The 22,145-nt window shown below is 42.0% G+C and overlaps 1 protein-coding gene across 3 annotated transcripts in view; it reads right to left on the reverse strand.

Annotated features, from left to right (window-relative positions):
- The window catches only part of chl1a (cell adhesion molecule L1-like a), a 122,245-nt gene that overhangs the window by 75,015 nt on the left and 25,085 nt on the right, over positions 1–22,145 (reverse strand). For 2 of the 3 annotated variants that reach the window (XM_071371921.1, XM_071371922.1), the window contains exon 1: positions 10,923–11,053. The exons of the other annotated variant lie outside the window; for it this stretch is intronic. The gene's annotated coding sequence lies outside the window, so the exon portion shown is untranslated. Of the gene's footprint in view, positions 1–10,922; positions 11,054–22,145 lie in introns of those variants that run through there. 3 annotated transcript variants of the gene reach the window in all.

Consider the following 22,145-nt stretch of genomic DNA (forward strand, 5'->3'; position numbering starts at 1 on the left):
ACATGAACAGCATCCCTATACTGACTTTTAGTGGAGAAAAGTACATCTTGAATTGCCCAAGGGACAATTTTCTTTGCCAATACAAATCAGTAAATAAACGGAAGCGGAGCGGTAAAATTGCTTAATGTACTAGTAAAATCATATATAAAATGTATTGGGTACAGTTTGATAGACTACCCCTCAGACAGTCTAAAATAATCTACATTAATAATAATAATACATTGCCCAAGCAAATACTGAAGCAACCCGGCTAGGCAATCATCATGTCTTTCCTTACTCCAATCCAAGTATTGAAAGACAGTTAAACTCTCTTCTGAATAACAGTAATGTCCCGTATCACACATCCTCTCTCAACGGGTGTAATTCATTGGTACATCATTGTTGTAAAACATGCCAGTGGTTTGGGATTACCCTTGATTAGATTAGACGAGGTACGATCACGAATATCCTACCAACGGAACATCAAAAACTGTAATATCTTATATGTTTCACGGAATCGTGGCTGAATGATGACATGGATATTCAGCTAGAGGGATATACGCTGCACGGCAAGATAGAACAGCACACTCCGGTAAGACGAGGGGGGGCGGTCTGTGCATATTTGTAAACAACAGCTGGTGCACGAAATCTAAGGAAGTCTCTAGATTTTGCTCGCCTGAAGTAGAGTATCTTGTGATAAAATGCAGACCACACTATTTGCCTATAGAGTTTTCAGCTATACATTTCGTCGCTGTTTATTTACCACCACAGACGGACGCTGACACTAAGACCGCACTCAGTCAGCTGTATAAGGAAATAAGCAAACAGGAAACCGCTCACCCAGAGGCGGCGCTCCAAGTGGTCGGAGACTTTAATGCAGGGAAACTTAAATCAGTTCTACCTCATTTCTATCAACATGGTAAATGTGCAACCAGAGAGAAAAAAACTGTAGATCACCTGTACTCCACCCACAGAGACACGTACAAAGCTCTCCCTCGCCCTCCATTTGGTAAATCCGACCAAAATTCTATCCTCCTGATTCCTGCTTACAAGTCAAAATTAAAGCAAGAAGCACCAGTGACTCGGTCTATAAAAAAAGTGGTCAGGTGAAGCAGATGCTAAACTACAGGACTGTTTTGCTATCACAGACTGGAACATGTTCCGGGATTCTACCGATGACATTGAGGAGTACACCACATCAGTCACTGGCTTCATCAATAAGTGCATCAGTCACTGGTTTTATCAATAAGTGCATCGAGGACGTCGTCCCCACAGTGACTGTACGTACATACCCCAACCAGAAGCCATGGATTACAGGCAACATTCGCACTAAGCTAAAGGGTAGATCTGCCGCTTTCAAGGTGCGGGACTCTAACCCGGAAGCTTATGAGAAATCCTGCTATGCCCTCCGACGAACCATCAAACAGGCAAAGCGTCAATACAGGGCTAAGATTGAATCGTACTACACCGGCTCCAACGCTCGTCTTATGTGGCAGGGCTGGCAAACTATTACAGACCACAAAGGGAAGCACAGCCGCAAGCTGCCCAGTGACACAAGCCTACCAGACGAGCTAAATCACTTCTATGCTCACTTCGAGGCAAGCAACACTTACATGCTGATCAGACCGGACACGTCGCGTTCGCGAGAGTCGCACAATAAATGTAGAAATCCATGTTATTCAATTATTGCACCCATACTGCTCGCGCGCCAACGAGAGTCTGCGTTACCAAGGGCTAAAATAGAAGTAATTCCTATTTCTGACGCTGATCGCGCTGAAAGTCCTGCCTCTCCCATCTCCTCATTGGTTATACCCACGTGGGTGATTGTAAGACGAACTTTGTTGCCGGTTGTCGTGGTAATAATATGAAAGTTTAGATGCGATCACCATATAAGTTCAAAGATGAAAAAGCCTGGAAGGAGGAGAGATGACTAGAAATGATTCGGTTGGCCGTTTTATGTGTAGATTAATTTGTCGGAGTAGAGGACCTTGTGCAGTTCAGGTAAAATAACAACTCAATGTTTATATCCCAGGACAAATTAGCTAGCAACAGCAAGCTAGCTAAATGGGACAAATTAGCTAGCAAGTGCAAGCTAGCTAAATTGGCATACATGTTTAATGCTTTTCGACCTGTTCCCAAATTAATGTCATTGGTTCAGTTTGTTTTGATATTTTAACCTGCGTGTCATGATCGCGTTTGGTGTTGGGGACAAAATCAATTTGCGCACGATGGCGCATGCGCGCAGCCGGTTTGGGTTCCGTGTTAGGCGGCTTGCATGAGAGCATCAGCTGTTCCGGACAAATGTGTAATCACGCTCTACGTAGCCGACGTAAGTAAGACCTTTAAAACAAGTCAACATTCACAAGGCTGCGGGGCCAGACGGATTACCAGGACGTGTGCTCTGGGTATGTGCTGACCAACTGGCAGGTCTCTTCACTGACATTTTCAACATGTCCCTGATTGAGTCTGTAATACCAACATGTTTCAAGCAGACCACTATAGTCCCTGAAGGCAACCTGCCTAAATGACAACAGACCCGTAGCACTCACATCTGTAGCCATGAAGTGCTTTGAAAGGCTGGTAATGGCTCACATCAACACCAGTATCCCAGAAACCCTAGACCCACTCCAATTTTCATACTGCCCAAACAGATCCACAGATGATGCAATCTCCATTGCACTCCACACTGTCCTCCTTTCCCACCTGGACAAAAGGAACACCTATGTGAGAATGCTATTCATTGACTACAGCTCAGCGTTCAACACCATAGTACCCTCAAAGCTCATCACAAAGCTAAGGATCCTGGGACTAAACACCTCCCTCTGCAACTGGATCCTGGACTTCCTGACGGGCCGCCCCCAGGTGGTGAGGGTAGGTAGCAACACATCTGCCACGCTGATCCTAAACACTGGAGCCTCTCAGGGGTGCATGCTCAGTACCCTCATGTACTCCCTGTTCACCCCCAGGCACGACTCCAACACACACACCATCATTAAGTTTGCAGACAACACAACAGTGGTAGGCCTGATCACCGAAAACGATGAGACAGCCTATAGGGAGGAAGTCAGACCTGGCCAGGTGATGCCAGAATAACAACCTATCCCGCAATGTAACCAAGACTAAGGAGATGATTGTGGACTACAGGAAAAGGAGGACCGAGCATGCCCCCATTCTCATTGACATGGCTGTAGTGGAGCAGGTTGAGACCTTCAAGTTCCTTGGTGTCCACATCACCAACAAACTAGAATGGTCCAAACACACCAAGACAGTCGTAAAAAGGACACAACAAAGCCTATTTCCCCTCAGGAAACTAAAAAGATATGGCATGGGTCCTCAGATCCTCAAAAGGTTCTACAGCTGCAATATCGAGAGCATCCTGACTGGTTGCATCACTGCCTGGTACGGCAATTGCTCGGCCTCCGACCGCAAGGCACTACAGAGGGTAGTGCATACGGCCCAGTACATCACTGGGGCAAAGCTGCCTGCCATCCAGGACCTCTACACCAGGCGGTGTCAGAGGAAGGCCCTAAAAATTGTCAAAGACCCCAGCCACCCCAGTCATAGACTGTTCTCTCTACTACCGCATGGCAAGCTGTACCGGAGTGCCAAGTATAGGACAAAAAGGCTTCTCAACAGTTTTTATCCCAAAGCCATAAGACTCCTGAACAGGTCATCAAATGACTACCCGGACTATTTGCATTGTGTGCCCCCCCAACCCTCTTTTTACGCTGCTGCTACTCTCTGTTTATCATATATGCATAGTCACTTTAACTATACATTCATGTACATACTACCTCAATTGGCCCGACCAACCAGTGCTCCTGCACATTGGCTAACCGGGCTATCTGCATTGTGTCCCGCCACCCACCAACCCCTCTTTTACGCTACTGCTACTCTCTGTTTATCATATATGCATAGTCACTTTAACCATATCTTACATGTACATAATACCTCAATCAGCCTGACTAACCGGTGCCTGTATATAGCCTCGCGACTGTTATAGCCTCGCTACTGTTATTTTTCACCGTCTTTTTTACTGTTGTTTTTATTTCTTTACTTACCTATTGTTCACCTAATACCTTTTTTGCACTGTTGGTAAGTGTACGTGACAAATAAACTTTGATTTGATTGTAAAACTGGGATGGCAGCATCAAATGGCATGCTTACAGTAAACCTTATTGGCACGTAATATAAGATGCTGCTATGAATGATTGCTAGAGTGGGTAGACTTAAGTTTGTATATAGTAGTAAGCCGGTGGGTATTGTGGGTTTCAGCCTGTGGGTACAGTGGCATTGCCAAAGTGCTCACTCTACAAACTAATCACTCAGTCACGAGAGCGGGAGTCTCGTAACCAATGATGTATCTCCGGCCAACCTCCCACAATGGAGTGTAACGTTGCCGGTTGGTCCTAGTTAGTAATATGGGTTAATGCAGGTTAATTTGGCAATTACTGTACACCAGGGCTAGGATTAGTCCAAATCAACAATGGAATTGAGAGTCAAGTAACACATTGGAAATTGCCCAATATTCTCAGTGAAGTTTAGTTTTCAATTTGTGAATTGAATTTCAGTTGGAATTGAATAGTTGGTTGCCTTTTTGTGACAGAAATAAACCTAATCCATGGTAAAGCAACTACGGTATGGTAAAACAGTCACAGCATCACACGATGAACCACATATATTTCAACAAAAAAACACACAAAAAAAAGACTCTATATAATATTTCTGTATATACTGAAATCTTGTGATTAATTCGTTTTTTCATTGTAGAAAAAATATATATGTAAAACAGTCCATAAAATGCCGGCAACCTTGCTTAAAGTAACAGCATTTGACCCTTTATCCAGATTTTGTTTATCCTGACAACAAAGAATCAACATCATGCCTGACCTTACCAAGGATGTAACTCATTCAAGCTAAACAAAGCCTCTGTTTCGTATACATAAATAACCTTTTGGATTATGAAAATGATTGGGCTTCCTCGGGGTACAGTATGTGCATGGAAGATCATGCAACAACCTCCCAGTTTACATTGACTCAAATAGCCAAAGTTGGATGAAATAAAACTTCAATTCATTCATTAATGTGATGAAGTCCATTCTTGCAGTATTGAAGAAACGCAAGGCTTTGGGATATAAACAGGTAACATGCTCCCAACATTTGTTTGGAAGCAGAGGGATCTATTACCAGACCACGTCAGGATATTAAACCCTCCAATCCCCAGGGATTGTGTTTACATGACCAATAGTCGGCCGAGGAATGAGTGTGGGCCCACCACACTGCTAATCCCTTTACCACAGCAACTCAAAACACACATTGTATTGTACCTCATTACTTACTGACTTGAAATTCCAAACATAATATTAATCATCAATCCATTGGAAAAAAAAGAGCAACAACATACAGTAAAGGGCATGGAAAATAGAGTATACTCACTGGAATTTTTCAACTGTGGATGCCTATAGGCTGTGAGCAAATCACCTGCACTGAAAGTCCATTTAAATGCCTCAGACATCTGTGCTGTGCAAGTTCAGTCACACCGGACAGGAACAGACAGTGAGCATTCCAGCTCACCCTTCACGTTGCTTATTTTTCTCCCAGTGAACGCCTCTCGTCCGCCCCTCCACTCAAGCAGCTAAAGGAGCTATGGGAGATTCACTGAAGTGACATATGTCGGCAAAGCCTCTCACTTGGCAAAGAGGCTCTCTAAGCCGACCGACAATGACTTGGACAAAGCCACGGCCACAGGGCTATTCACAGAGCATTAAAGAATGGGGGGAGAGGAAGTACAGGCATGCCTCTCTGTCCATACCCCTCCTCACCCTGCACTACCACCCCATGCCTCCCTTCACTAAACATGTGCATGATGACACCCATTTACACCCACCCTATTTTAATGATTATAATGCAATGGGTCTTAGCTCCATTGAAGAGAGTGGAGCGGTGGATGACATCTGCTTTCATCAAGCCTCATCTTTTGTAGTTGTGTACTGCACTGGCTTGAGGGGTGGATACTGTTGTTAGAGAAGGACATACACTGCACTCACTGCAAGGTTTTACATGTCTAAAAACTTAGACACAATAGGCTACTTGTATCATCAACACATAATGGGCCTTTTTGTGAGCTGTCTGTTACACAATATCAGCTAGGCTTGGGCGGTATACTGTATACTGGGTGTTTAGAAATACCAACGGTAAAATAAAAAAACATACACTACATGACCAAAAGTATGTGGACACCTGCTCCACTCTTCTGGGAAGGCTTTCCACTAGATGTTGGAACATTGCTGCGGGACTTGCTTCCATTCAGCCACAAGAGCATTAGTGAGGTCGGCACTGATGTTGGGCGATTAGGCCTAGGGTTGAGGTCTGAGATCTGTGCAGGCCAGTCAAGATCTCCCACACCAATGTTGACAAACCATTTCTGTATGAACCTCGCTTTGTGCATGGGGGCATTGTCATGCTGAAACAGGAAAGGACCTTCCCCAAACTGTTGCCACAAAGTTGGAAGAACAGATTCATCTAGAATGTCATTGTATGCTGTAGAGTTAAGATTTCCCTTCACTGGAACTAAGCCTGAACCATGAAAAAAACAACCCTAGACCATTATTCCTCCTCCACCCAACTTTACAGTTGGCACTAAGCATTTGCGCAGGTAGCGTTCTCCTGGCATCCGCCAAACCCAGATTAGTCCGTTTGGACTGCCAGATGGTGAAGTGTGACTCATCACTCCAGAGAACACGTTTCCACTGCTCCAGAGTCGAAATGGAGGCGAGCTTTAAACCACTCCAACCGACGCTTGGCATTGCGCATGGTGATCTTACTCTTGTGCGGCTGCTCGGCCATGGAAACCCATTTCAGAAAGCTCCTGACAAACAGTTATTGTGCTGACGTTGCTTCCAGAGGCAGTTTGAAACACCGTAGTGACAATTGCAACCGAGGGAAGACCATTTTTATGTGCTGCACACTTCAGCACTCACCGGTCCCATTCTGTGAGCTTGTTGTGCCTAGACGTTTTCACTTCACAATAACAGCACTTACCGTTGACCGAGGCAGCTCTAGCAGGGCAGAAATATGACAAACTGACTTGTTGGAAAGGTGGCACCCTATGGAAGTGCCAAGTTGAAAGTCACTGAGCTCGTCAGTACAGGCCATTCTACTGCCAATGTTTGTCTATGTAGATTGCATGGCTGTGTGCTCAATTTTTTTATACATCTGTCAGCAACGGGTGTGGCTGAATTTGAAGGGATGTCGTGTAGCTGGGAGGGTTAATCAGGACAACTGACTGAAAGTACCAGTCAAAAGTTTGGACACATCTACCCATTCAAGTGTTTTTCTTTATTTTTACGCACTGCTTATATGCCAGTTAGGCACTACACCCCTTGTAAAGCAGATTCATGTGCTTAATTTTAAGAATTTATTTGGCTACTTTAGTTGTGATACAAACCTTATTAAAACATATTGGCTTATGGGCTAGGCTACATGAGGTGCGTGATTATGATTAGAAAAAAACGCACAAAAAGACATTGTTTCTTATGCTGGGCATCATTCACTAATGACAATATATAATTCACAAGGCTAATATTGTCATGTTCCTGACCTGATTTCCCTTATTTTGTATGTATTTAGTATGGTCAGGGCATGAGTTGGGGTGGGTTGTCTATGTGTGTTTTCTATGTTGGGTTTTTTGTGTTCGGCCTGGTATGATTCTCAATCAGAGGCAGCTGTCAATCGTTGTCCCTGATTGAGAATCATACTTAGGCAGCCGGGGTTTCACGTGTGTTTTGTGGGTGTTTGTTTCCTGTGTCAGTGTTTGTGCCACACGGGACTGTTACGGTTAGTTAATTTGTATCGTGTATTGTTTTCGTGTTTATTAAATTCATGGAAACTTACCACTCTGCAAATTGGTCCTCCAATCCTTCTCGCCTCTCCTCGTCCGATGAGGAGGACGACTTAGACTGCCGTTACAAATATTGTCACTCATCAGACTATTCTTTATTTAATCTTGTCTTTACATATACTAAATAATATACAGTACCATTCAAAAGTTTGGAAACACCTACTCATTCAAGGGTTTTTCTATATTTTTACTATTTTCTACATTGTAGAGTAATAGTGAAGACATGAAAACTATGAAATAACACATATGGAATCATGTAGTAACCAAAAAAGTATTAAACAAATTCTTCTAAGTAGCCACCCTTTGGCGTGATGACAGCTATTCACACTCTTGGCATTCTCCCAACCATCTTCACCTGGAATGCTTTTCCAACAGTCTTGAAGGAGTTCCCACATATTCTGAGCACCCGTTGGCTGCTTTTCCTTCCTTCTGCGGTCCAACTCATCCCAAACCATCTCAATTGGATTGAGGTTGGGTGATTGTGGAGGCCAGGTCATCTGATGCAGCACGCCACCACTCTCCTTCTTGGTCAACTAGCCCTTACACAGCCTGGAGGTGTGTTTTGGGTCATTGTTCTGTTGAAAAACAAACGATAATCTCACTAAGCGCAAACCAGATGGGATGGCGTATCGCTGCAGAATGCTGTGGTAGCCATGCTGATTAAGTCCGCCTTGAATTCTAAATAAATCACTGACAGTGTCACCAGCAAAGCAGCCCCACACCATCACACCTCCTCCATGCTTCACGGTGGGAACCACACATGCGGAGATCATCCTTTCACCTACTCTGCATCTCACAAAGACACAGCGGTTGGAATCAAACATCTCAAATGTAGGCCTCCCGGGTGGCGCAGTGGTCTAAGGCACTGCATCACAGTGCTAGCTGTGCCACCAGAGACTCTGGGTTTGAGCCCAGGCTCTGCCGCAGCCGGCCGCGACCGGGAGGTCCATGGGGCGATGCATAATTGGCCCAGCGTCGTCCGGGTTAGGGAGGGTTTGGCCGGCAGGGATATCCTTGTCTCATCGCGCACTAGCGACTCCTGTGATGGGCCGGGCGCAGTGCACGCTGACCAGGTTCCTAGGACACATTGGTGCAGCTGGCTTCTGGGTTGGATGTGCATTGTGTCAAGAAGCAGTGCGGCTTGGTTGGGTTGTGTTTCGGAGGATGCATGACTCTCGACCATCGGCTCTACCGAGTCCGTACGGGAGTTACAGCGATGAGACAAGACAGTAACTACTACCAATTGGATACCACGAAATTGGGGAGAAGGGGTAAAATAATAATACAAAATAAAAAAAATCTCAAATTTGGACTCAGACCAAAGGACATATTTACACCGGTCTAATATCCATTGTTCGTGTTTCTTGGCCCAACCAAGTCTCGTCTTCTTATTGGTGTTCTTTAGTAGTGCTTTCTTTGCAGCAATTTGACCATGAAGGCCTGATTCACGCAGTTTCCTCTGAACAGTTGATGTTGAGATGTGTCTGTTACTTGAACTCTGTGAAGCATTTATTTGGGCTGCAATCTGAGGTGCAGTTAAATGCTGATTTCTGAGGCTGGTAACTCTAATGAATTTATCCTCTGCAGGAGAGGTAACTCTGGGTCTTCCTTTCCTGTGGCGGTCCTTATGAGAGCCAGTTTCATCATAGCGCTTAATGGTTTTTGCGACTGCACTTCAAGAAAAATTCAAAGTTCTAGACATTTTCCGGATTGACTGACCATGTCTTAAAGTTATGATGGATGTCATTTCTCTTTGCTTATTTGAGCTATTATTGCCACAATATGGACTTGGTCTTTTACCAAATAGGGCTACTTCTGTATACCGCCCCTACCTTGTCACAACAACTGTTTGGCTAAAATGCATTATGAAGGAAAGAAATTCCACAAATTAACAAGGCACACTTATTAATTGAAATGCATTCCAGGTGACTACCTCATGAAGCTGGTTGAGAGAATGGCAAATATGGTTATTTCATAGTTTTGATGTCTTCACTAATATTTGTCAATGTAGAAAATAGCAAAAAAATTTGAAAAACCCTTGAATGAGTAGGATTGTCCAAAATTTTGACCGGTACTGTACATCTGTCTCATATTAAGGTCAACCGTGTTATGTGAACTGAACTCTTGTTTTAATATGGTGAAACTATTCCTTTTAAAATATTTTTTTCAAAGGAAAGGTTGAACATCTTATAGTCAAAAGAGTAAAAGCAGATGAGATGGTTTTACTATTTTTGGCAATTTCCTGGTATTTTGTGGTGGGAAAATGAGCTGGTCGAGTATAACACGTCAACCCTGTTACCAATAGATAGACAGGCTAGAAATGTTTTAACAATTTCATTTTCCATTTCAGGTTACATTCAATTGCCACTCCCTGTTGCACACAACAAGTTTCCATTCTCCCTGTCACAAGGGGATTTTTTGCTGATTTAAGAAGAAATCATCAACCCTGTTGCAGTCTAACCTGTTACTTTAATCTGCACTTAATAGGCACTTAGTATAGTCATTTTTGATTTAATCTCTTGAGATGGGATATCTAAAAAAATAATTAATTAATTAAAATCGGACAAAGTCACTTCTCAAAAGGGCACTGAATTGGTGAAACGACCCTTCCACTGATTGCAAATGTTAATCACATCCCAGTGAGATTCTGCTATCTTAGCATATATAACTGTTGTAAGTAAAATTAATGATGACTCTCTTATCATTTGATCTATGGTTATGTGGTCAAAGCACTAATCCCTTTAGCCATCTCTTTATCAATTTATGCAGTCAACAAAAACTATGCAAATAAAATAATTAACTGTTGTAAATGTTATAAAGATGGTGCCTCAGATCACACCACTGGATGTTAACTTAGTTTCCAAGGATACCTTTTTCCTTCATATTTCTGAAAAAAGTAAGTTCCTTGAGTAACACTTCCATTGAGCCTTGCTGAAAAGGGATACATTACAGGACAGCACTGCATTTCCCAACAGCACTAACAGGAGTTCTAGTCTCTCAATTTATCATAACCGGCAAAGGTCAGAAAGAGGCATGGTCTTACCTTTGAGGTCAATATCTGCCAAACCTAACATGTACTCCTTGTGCTCTCTCAAAAGGAGTGAATATCTAAACAGGTACCACAGCCTTGATTCCACACTAACAGACAGCACCTGGCAGCTCTCTGACATCAAGAGCCAACCTGTACTACCAGTATTATGAAAGGGCAGGGTTTGTACAGACAGACACGCACACACACTTGTTAGGTTACGGTGAAGCGTGCTAGAAACTTCTCACATTTCAAAGACTTCTCCTTTCAAAAGTTCAAACAAAAACATTGACTGTAGTGAGACGCTGCTGCACGTGGGCGTTGTTAGATAACATTACTGTATTGTACTCACAGAGGAAGTCTATGTGAGCCAATTACTTAGTGTACTCCCCTTTTGGTGTCACTTCCAGTTTTTTGAATTGACCTGCAGCTGATGACAATATCGATTGTGGGATTTTGGGCATGTCCACAGTCAATCTGTGTTTGCAATTAAATCATGCCAAGTGTAGTCATTTGAAGAGCTGAGTGAATGAGAGACGAAGAATACAGTACATGGCTACTGCTATTGTTGTTATGCTCAAGTACTAAACTTAGCTCTCATGCTTTCAATTGACCTTTCAACATTGCCGTTGTCATTGCCGTTGTTTTTAGAGTGAATGTTCTCATTGTTGGTCCCGCCATATTGTGAAAAGTGTCATTCTGTAGTGGGAAAGAGCTCATTCAGTCAGGGGTTAAGAGTTTAGTGGATTGTGTGAGGACATGGGAAGAGCCGTTGCTAAATTTAATTTTGAAGCATGTGATTGGTTGGGCAGGGATTGTATTGTATTTACAACACTTAATTAAACCACCAAACAAAAACTTGGTCCCTGAGGGGGGAAATTAAGACTTTGGACAGACTACTAACCACTCATTACCCTTTTTGTTGATTTCTTTCTTTACAATAAATATGGAAATAATCAAAGTGAGATGTAACCGTTAACAAAACATTTCGGGATATACATAGGACTTTGTTATATCCTATTCCCCAATGGAATTACATTTTACAAAACAATTATAATGGTTTTTCACAGCTCCCCTACATGGAACTCATCACTTGGCAGCGCTTGAGAGTGACAATGAAAGGGCCATTCAACAGCTAAATCAGTTTGCTGCAAGAACTGGGACATGGAGAGTGACACTCAAACTCTGCTTTCTCCCTTTTCGGGGTCTACTGGCAGTCCACTTCACACCTCAGCTCTTTCCACCACAGTGCTGAGAAAGAGATAAGGGAATGATTCCCCCAACAAATACCAGAAGCTAATATAGTACATCCGGTAACACTGTACTAACACCTTTTTCATAACACCTTTTTAAAAACAGGCATGATAGTTTTATGAATGACTTTCAGCTCCCGAGTGGCGCGTAGGTCTAAGGCACTGCATCTCAATGCTAGAGACATCACTACAGACCCTGGTTCGATCCTGGGCTGTATCACAACCGGCCGTGATCGGGAGTCCCATAGGGTGGCGCACAATTGGCCCAGTGTTGTCTGGATTAGGGGAGGGTTTGGCCGGGGTAGGCCATCATTGTAAATAAGAATTTGTTCTTAACCTCTCTTGGGTAGGGGGCAGTATTTTCACGTCCGGATGAAAATCAGGCCCAAAGTAAACTGCCTGTTACTCAGGCCCAGAAGCTAGGATATGCATAGAATTGGTAGATTCTGATAGAAAACACTCTAAAGTTTCTAAAACTGTTAAAATGATGTCTGTGAGTATAACAGAACTGATATGGCAGGCAAAACCCCAAGGACAAACCATCCCCCAAAATATATTTTCAGTTTACCACTGTTTTCAATGGCTGTCACTTTTAGTATAAGGCAAAATCCTCCCAGATTGCAGTTCCTAGGGCTTCCACTAGATGTCAACAGTCTTTAGAAAGAGTTTCATGCTGGTTTTTGGAAAAATTAGCCATACATTTTAGTTTTTCTAGGTGGCTCCCATTTTGTGTGTAGTGTTTCCAAGCGCGTGGAAGAGAGCGCGTTCTTTGGTATTTTTCTCCGGTAAAGACAATAACGACTCTCCGTCTGAAATTGTATTGTTTATTTATGTATTAGGGTACCTAATTTGATTATAAACGTTGTTTGACTTGTTTGGAAAAGTTTATTAGTAACGTTTGGGATTAATTTTGTATGCATTTTGATGGTGGGAAACTGGGTGGATTATTGACTGAAGCGTGCCAGCTAAACTGAGTTTTTATGGATATAAAGAAGGACATTATCGAACAAAAAAACCATTTGTGATGTATCTGGGACCTTTTGGAGTGCCAACAGAGGAAGATCAAAGGCATTTATAATATCGCTATTTCTGACTTTCGTGGTGCACCTGCCTGGTTGAAATATGTTTTTCATGCTTTTGTATGCGGGGCGCTGGTGTACTTTTGCCGTAAAGCCTTTTTGAAATCTGACACAGCGGCTGGATTAACAAGAAGTTAAGCTTTATTTTGATGTATTACACTTGTGATTTTATGAAGGTTAAATATTTGTAATTCTGTAGTTTGAATTTCGCGCTCTGCAATTTCACCGGATGTTGGCCAGGTGGGACGCTACCGTCCCACCTGCCCATAAGAAGTTAACTGACTTTCCTAGTTAAATAAAGGTTAAATTCTGTACCCCTTTCAAATAGTGTTACTCTATATCCCATCGCTATAGCTTATGGTAGCATTTTCTTTGTTTTTTTAGCCCATTTTAATCCTGACTTGGTTTCCCTTGTTTTTAAAGACAAAACATCCATGTGCTGTCAACCATTTCTCAGTTATTTACAATATATGCACTTTATGTACTGTAAATATTTTCTCAAAACACAGTAGCAACTGTAAAATAACTAGACGCTGGTTTGCAACAGAGCAATAGAGGAGAGAACCTAACATGAATATACCTGTTGACACGTTGACGGCATCCGACTCACTTTCTCTCATCTCTTTCCTTTCATCAGCTAGGAGGGAGAAGGAATAAGAGGAACGAAGGAGCCGCCAAGTTCCAGGGTTGTTCGGGCTTTAGTGGCAGGTCACGACAAGTACCTTTTATCCGGTTTGCAATGAACAGCTGTTGGATCTCCTTCTCAATCTTTGTGGATTACGATTCATAATTGAGGGGCTTAGACAAAGGAAGCAATCAAACCATTCTATTCTATTCTTACAAAACACACACATACAGTTCACTCCCACTGTCCCACTTACACACGCTTTGGAGATGACACCACTGCTCAAACTATGGCACAAAGGAAAGTAAAGAAGGCACTACAACCTAATTGAATGGACAGATCGTTAGGCCATTTCATCAAATGGCTTATACCTGCAGCCTTGCTACCTATACAACTTGACAGAATCCAGATTTGAAAGCCTTAGTAATTATTAGGGATGTAACGATTCACCAATATGCATCGATCCCAGTTCAAATGTTAAAATATGAGTGCATTGGTCTGTGTGACCCCAAACCGAACTAAATGTAGCATGCATCGTTCAGAAAATCAATACAAACGTTGACTTTTTGTTGCTCAAATTACTTTTTTATTTAACAAGACAAGTCAGTTATGAACAAATTCTTATTTACAATGACGGCCTTCCCGGGCCAAATCCTAACCTGGATGACGCTGGGCCAATTGTGCGCTGCCCTATGGGATTCCCAATCAGGCCGGTTGTGATACAGCCTGGAATCGAACCAGGGTCTGTAGTACGCAGTGCTTTAGACCGCTGCGCCATCGGGAGCCCACTTTCTTTCTGGAGCCCATCGGGATCCCACTTTCTTTTCGGGAGCCCATACTGCTCATCTTTTGTGACAACTGCGTCCTCTCCTTCAATGTTGAACTAAGCATGTGTTGACAGTAACTGATCTACAAGTCATTTTGCATGCTGAACAACCCCAGGCAATATCAGTAGCCTTGTCAAACTGTGTGCTGTGCGTAGCTTCCCGCGCTGACCAACAAGAGTTAGGCCTATTCCTGATTTGGCACATCTGCATGTCACCTTCATAAAATGGCTAGGGCAATATTAGGCATTATTAGTTGAGTGTCAACCAATGTAACTTGCTAGGTTATTTTTATCACATGCTATGTTGAAAATTGTGTTTTACCGGAATAAAAGTATCAACGGAGACAACTCATCTGGCTACAGTACATCTGGGCTTACATTAGATATTATTTTGGTTGTTCATGTTCACTATCAGCAATAGTTTTACTTGAAACAACTCACCAGACAGTTTATTAGGTACACCCATCTAGTACAGGGTCGGACCCTCTTTGCCTCCAGATCAGCCTGAAACTTTCGGGGCATTCTACAAGGTGTCGGAAATGGGATGTTGGTCCATGCTGATGCGATGGCATCACGCAGTTGCTGCAGATTGAAAGGCGGTACATTCATGCTGCAAACTGCCCGTTCTATCTGATCCCAAAGATGTTCTATTGGGTTGAGGTCTGGGGACTGACCAAGCCACTCAAGTAAACTGAACTCACTGTAATGTTCAAGGCAATGTTTTTACACTCCTCAATTGTCCAGTGTTGGTGATCGCCGCGTGTCCACTGGAGCCGCTTCTTGTTTATAGCTGATAGGAGTGGAACCCAGTGTGGTCGTCTGCTGCACGACAAGGATCGATGGATGGGCTATTGGATGGTCTATAACGAGATGCCGTTTTGCACATAAATTTTGTAAAGTACCATTATTTGTCTGTTTGTGGCCCACCTGTTAGCTTGCACAATTTTTGCCATTCTCCTTTGACCTCTCTCATCAATGAGCTGTTTTCGCTCACAGGACTGTCACAGATTGGATGTTTTTCGTTTGTCGCACCTTTCTCAGTAAACCCTAAACTGTCGTGCATGAAAAGCCCTGGAGGGCGGCTGTTTCTGAGATACTGGATCCGGCGTACCTGGCACCGACAATCATACCACGCTGAAAGTCACTTAGATCACTTGTTTTGCCCATTCTTACGTTCAATTGAACAGTAGCTGAATACCTCAATGCGTCTGTCTGCTTTATATAGAAAGCCATGGCCCACGACTAGGGCTGTGGCGGTCACAAAATTTAGTCAGCTGGTGATTAACAAGCAAATAACTGTCAATCTCACGGTAATTGACCAGGCTTCCACACCTGATGCTGTCACGGCCGTCAAAGGAAGTGGACCAAAGCGCAGCGTGGTGAGCGTAGATATTCCTTTTTATTAGAATGACGCCGACAAAACAATAAACAATACAAAAACGACCGTGAAGTTTAAGGGCTATAGTGCCACAAACAAAGACAACTTCCCACACAGAAAGGAGGGAAAAGGGCTACCTAAGTATGGTTCCCAATCAGAGACAACAATAGACAGCTGTTCCTGATTGAGAACCATACCCGGCCAAAACATAGAAACACAAAATCATAGAAAACAAAACATAGAATGCCCACCCCAAATCACACCCTGACCAAACCAAATAGAGACATAAAAAGGCTCTCTAAGGTCAGGGCGTGACAGATGCAGTCCTTAGGAACATCTACATTTAAAAAAAAGTCTAATAAACATGTAATATAGCTTGCACCTTCACAATAAATCAATTGTTTTATTTAGACAGGTTGAAAGAAGCATGATATGAAGAAAATGTAGTCTATTTCAGAATAGCATACTCTGAGTTGTCCTTATGTTAGGTCCTGATCTGGCTATGCCAAATGGCTGTGGGCTACACTAGTTCATTTAGCAGACAAGATTTGCTTAGAATTCCATGGCTTTATTTTATAGTATGAAGAATAAGATTGAACAAAGCTGAAGAAAAGAGAAAGGATATTTTCTCCAAACGATTTGAGGGAGTGCGCACATGTGACTATTCTGTGTTGAGCGGTTAACAAAGAAATAGGTATTCCTATATCCTTAATTTATAATTATTAATGCAACTTTAGTTGTTCTACAAACGTTGGGCTATATGTTTTGATTTATATTACATCGTAAGGCTGCATGATGCGACTCTAATGATGATTTGAAAAAAGTTGCTTGAAAGGCATGAGCTCTGCTTTGTATTTTCTGCAGGCTGTAAACACTACATCAGTCACTCATTCACAATTTGACAAGCACTTGATAATGCCTGGAATTTTATGGCGGCATCCCCTTTGTGTGGCTGTAATGCACCCTAAAAAAAAACATGCCTTTTGAGGCCATTCGCCGTTGTGCCCTTCTCCCTGAGTGCTGCGCGCTCCATCAAGTGATTGGGTCTTTCTCACAGGCTACAAGTGAAGAGACACACCGGGGACGCAACTGCGTGCGTGCTTATCCAATTCCGAGGCGCATATTGAAGATATTGGAAGAACTGTCCACATTTACTTTTCATCAGCCAACAAGATGAGTAGGCCTAACGAACAGCAAAAGCACTAGCCTATGTCAATCTACTATCCCCCATAGTACAAAAGTTGACTTATTCTATTCTGTGCAAGAAATAAATATTCCAAACATAGTCTGTGACAATTGTGGGATGCGATAGATCCCAAATGAATACAACCACTAGTATCCCCCAAAATGTTTTATGCAATGTGGCCTACGCAACAGACGTTTAGCTTTAAATGTTGATAAATTAACTATTTCTTCACATGATAAGTGCAGCAATGCACACATGGTAGGAGGCTATAAGCGCGAATGTTCAATTAGCGGAAAACACCATTATCAAAAGTGACCTCAAATGCAATTATGCATTTAAATGTTTTTTTTCCCAAACTTCCCCAAACTTGAAATTCACGTGCTGCTTATGTATGCCAGTTAGGCTCTAAACCTCTTGTAAAGCGGATTAATGTGTTTAATTTTAAGAAGTTATTTGGCCACTTTAGTTGTGATACAAACCTTATTAAAACATACAGGCTTATGGGCTAGGCTACATGAGGTGTAGGTATTGTTTCTTATGCTGGGCATCATTCACAAGTGATAATATATAATTCACAAGCGAAAGGCTAATATTGTCACCCATCAGACTATTCTTGATTTAATCTGGTCTTTACATATACTAAATAACATACAGTACTACCAGTCAATAGTTTGGACACACCTACTCATTCAAGGTTTTTTCTTTATTTTTTACTATTTTCTACATTGTAGAATAATAGTGAAGACATCAAAACTATGAAATAACACATTTGGAATCATGTAGTAACCAAAGAAGTTACATCTTTGCACACTCTTGGCATTCTCTCAGGCAGCTTCACGAGGAATGTTTTTCCAACAGTCTTGAAGGTGTTCCCACATATGCTGAGCACTTGTTGCTGCCTTTCCTTCCCTCTGCAGTCCAACTCATCCCAAAACATCTCAATTGGGTTGAGGTCAGGTGATTGTGGAGGCCAGGTCATCTGATGCAGCTCCATCACTCTCCTTCTTGGTCAAATAGCCCGTACACAGCCTGACCGGCAACCACCCCCGGGGTAAGTTGACTGGCAACTACCCCTGGGGGCAACTTACCCCAATAGAAGATTATGTCATAGGGTTTCACAGAAGTGTCCCTATTATTTTTTTTACCTCACCTGCACATAAAGAAACTTTGTTATTTTACCTTTTCCTTACACTCCATTATGTACAGTTAAACTAAACTCATTATCATTTGAATAGGGGAAGATTTTAAATCCCAGCACTCTCTAAAATGAAATTCAAGAGCAAACGGTTTTCAATAGTTCGTAATATTATTAAAAAAATTAAATAACAAATTCATTGGAATATAACCAACTGCCTTTCTTTATTGAATGTGTTTTGGATTCCCATCCTCTCCGCCAAGTCAAAAGGCAAGTTTTCGGGGATCCCATGATTTAAGTCCGAAAAGGGCTCTTTCTATTTCATGGATATAACTCACCAGGTCACATTCAAAAGAGCCAGTGAAGACTGGTAACCCATCCAAAATGGCTGTGGCCTGGGGTTTTTGCCTCCTGGTCTCGGTGGCGCCTCAGGGTTTTGTGTGGCACATTAAAAGCATGGGCAGCTGTCTTAATACCCTGCCCATTTTCAATAGCATTCAGGGCACGACGAAGCGCATCTTCGCCATAGCCACCACGATCATATATTTTCTTCTAAACTATTTTTTTAAGTATCTTAATAATGGTGGAGAACTGACCCCTAATCTAACCCTAAACTTACTCATATTCTGACCGTAACCTAACCCCTAATCTAATCCTAACCATGGCCCCTATTCTAACTCTGATCCTTAATCCTTACCCTGCTAACTGGGGGCTAGCTAGCTATGCTATCAGACATTAGCTTATGCTAACTAGCTGGCTAGAATTTATTTCACCTCAGACTTTCTGCTAGTTAGGTAACTGGGCCAGTGCCTAAATTACAGTTAGAAACAAATTATCAACCATAAAGGGGCTAGATCGCCCCATTGGAGGGGGGCATCTTGTGCAACATACTAACCTAACATATTACTACTTTACTCAAAAACAATCAACATTTTTCTCTCTAAACAAGTGGATGATGTATCTTAATGCTTCACTACATGTATATATAACAAAAATAAGGATCAAACTTCATTGGATTATATCTACAACTATTTCTAAATTACCAAAAATGTGATCAATTTACCTCAAAATCATTTTGAGGAAATTACATTTTAAAAAATGATGAAAGATTGATCAAGACTAGTAGCAGCCAGAGGAACTGTTGAAAAAAGGATTTGTGACAAATTGTGTTTGTGAGAATTGAGGGGGGGGGGCTTCTTACCCCAGGGGGCATCTCACCCCATAGTACCCTAAGTCCTACCTTATTGATATTGTACAAGCTCTCAAATGGAATGTAATTAAATTATTTCAAATCTGATGAATGAATGAATACAGATATTCATCTAAACACTGTAGATGACACATCCTTCCAACACATTTATGACAAGCTAGGAGTTCATGGGAATGAAAACTTCTGTTGTAACATGCTGGAAACAGCACAGGGTCATCCCTATACCACAATGTGCACCCTACCCGCACACACATTCCTCAAAAATTACCCCATCTACAGCAAGCTCTGACAGGGCCGCCACAAAACACTTAACTGAGGTAAACAAGACAAGAGCCTTCCTTGTACTCTATCTGGACTGTCAGACTTCAATTTGCTAAAAAAACAACACACTAACACTTAAGAGATATATGTTTTTCTTCATTATAGTATATAAGACTTGAGTACTCGACACAGTGCCAAGTGCTTTCCAAAGAACTATCACAATCTTGATAAGATGACTGATAATGGCTTCAATGGCATTACGGTTAGGTTGCATTCCAGTAAACAAAAATGTGTCAACATTACATTACAGTGTTGGCACTTGCCATTTTCAAGCATCTGGTTTGGTTGCTTTACCTAGTAGTATGTCCTCCTAAATCTAGTCATGCTAACGCTACAGATGGCTCCTTGCCAATGGTGGTTGAGGAAACTCACTCGACCAGGTAAGTCTTAATTGCTAACTAGCATGGGATGGTTACCGTGAGGACATCACCTTGTGTGGCTACTGAACAAATGGCAACCTCCCTACAGCCTTACACAGTATCATGTCAGGGTAGTCCCTTAAAAAGGCTCAAGGCCTTGCCACATTAGCATTTTGGAAAGGGGATGAATGAACGTGTTTGTTCTAGTTTGTGTGCCCAATTGAAAGAGTCCATTAAGTAGTGTTTTACGCCTTGTTCCAAGTTGGGTCGGAAGTTCTGTACTTGCCGAGGGAGGAAAGTGCAAGGGATAAAGTTCTAAGGAAGTATGTTGGTTTGTAAAGTATGTCTTATGTCACGTGCAAACAAACTGCAAAAATCTGACAGAAAAATCCAACTTGCGACAACTCAAAGCAACATTTTCTTGCGATTGTTATTTTCAAATCAAATCGTTATAAGTCACATGTGCCGAATACAACAGGTGTACACCTTACAGTGAAACGCTTACTTATGAGCCCCTAACCAACTATGTAGTTTCAAAAATATATAGATAAAAATAAGAGATGAAAAGTAACAAGTAATTAAAGAGCAGCAGTGAAATAACAATAGCGAGACTATATACAGGGTGGTACCGATACAGAGTCAATGTGCCGGGGAACCGGTTATTTGAGGTAGTATGTACACTACTGTTCAAAAGTCACTTGGAAATGTCCTTGTTTTTTAAAGAAAAGCACATTTTTTGTCCATTAAAATAACATCAAATTGATCAGAAATACAGTGTAGACATTGTTAATGTTGTAAATGACTAGTGTAGCTGGAAACAGCATATTTTTTTATGGAATATCTACATAGGTGTAGAGGCCCATTATCAGCAACCATCACTCCTGTGTTCCAATGGCACGTTGTGTTAGCTAATCCAAGTTTATCATTTTAAAAGGCTAACTGATCATTAGAAAACCCTTTTGCAATTATGTTAGCACAGCTGAAAACTGTTGTTCTGATTGAAGAAGCAATAAAACTGGCCATCTTTAGACTGGTTGAGTATCTGGAGGATCAACATTTGTGTGTTCGATTACAGGCTCAAAATGGCCAGAAACAAAGGACTTTCTTCTGAAACTCGTCAGTCTATTATTGTTCTGAGAAATGAAGGATCACAAGTCCTCAACTGGCAGCTTCATTAAATAGTACCCACAAAACACCAGTCTCAACGTCAACAGTGAAGAGGCAACTCCGGGATGCTGGCCTTCTAGGCAGAGTTGCAAAGAAAAAGTAATATCTCAGACTGTCTAATAAAAATAAAAGATTAAGATGGGCAAAAGAATACAGACACTGGACAGAGGAACTCTGCCTAGAAGGCCAGCATCCCGGAGTCGCCTCTTTACTGTTGACGTTGAGACTGGTGGTTTGCGGGTACTATTTAATGAAGCTGCCAGTTGAGGATATGTGATGCATCTATTCCTCAAATTAGACGCTCTAATGTACTTGTCCTCTTGCTCAGTTGTGCACCGGGGCCTCCCACTCTTTCTATTCTGGTTATGGCCAGTTTGCGCTGTTCTGTGTAGGGAGTAGTAAACAGCGTTGTACGAGATATTTAGTTTCTTGGCAATTCTCGCATGGAATAGCCTTTTTTTCTCAGAACAGGAATAGACGAATGAGTTTCAGAAGAAAGCTCTTTGTTTCTGGGCATTTTGAGCCTGTAATCGAACCCACAAATGCTGATGCTCCAGATACTCAACCAGTCTAAAGAAGGCCAGTCTTATTGCTTCTTTAATCAGAACAAGTTTTCAGCTGTGCTAACATCATTTCAAAAGGGTTTTCTAATGATCAATTAGCCTTTTAAAATTATAAACTTGGATTAGCTAACATAAC

Source organism: Salvelinus alpinus, chromosome 28 (genome assembly GCF_045679555.1).
Source record: "Salvelinus alpinus chromosome 28, SLU_Salpinus.1, whole genome shotgun sequence".
In the NCBI taxonomy this organism is placed as follows: Eukaryota; Metazoa; Chordata; class Actinopteri; order Salmoniformes; family Salmonidae; genus Salvelinus; species Salvelinus alpinus.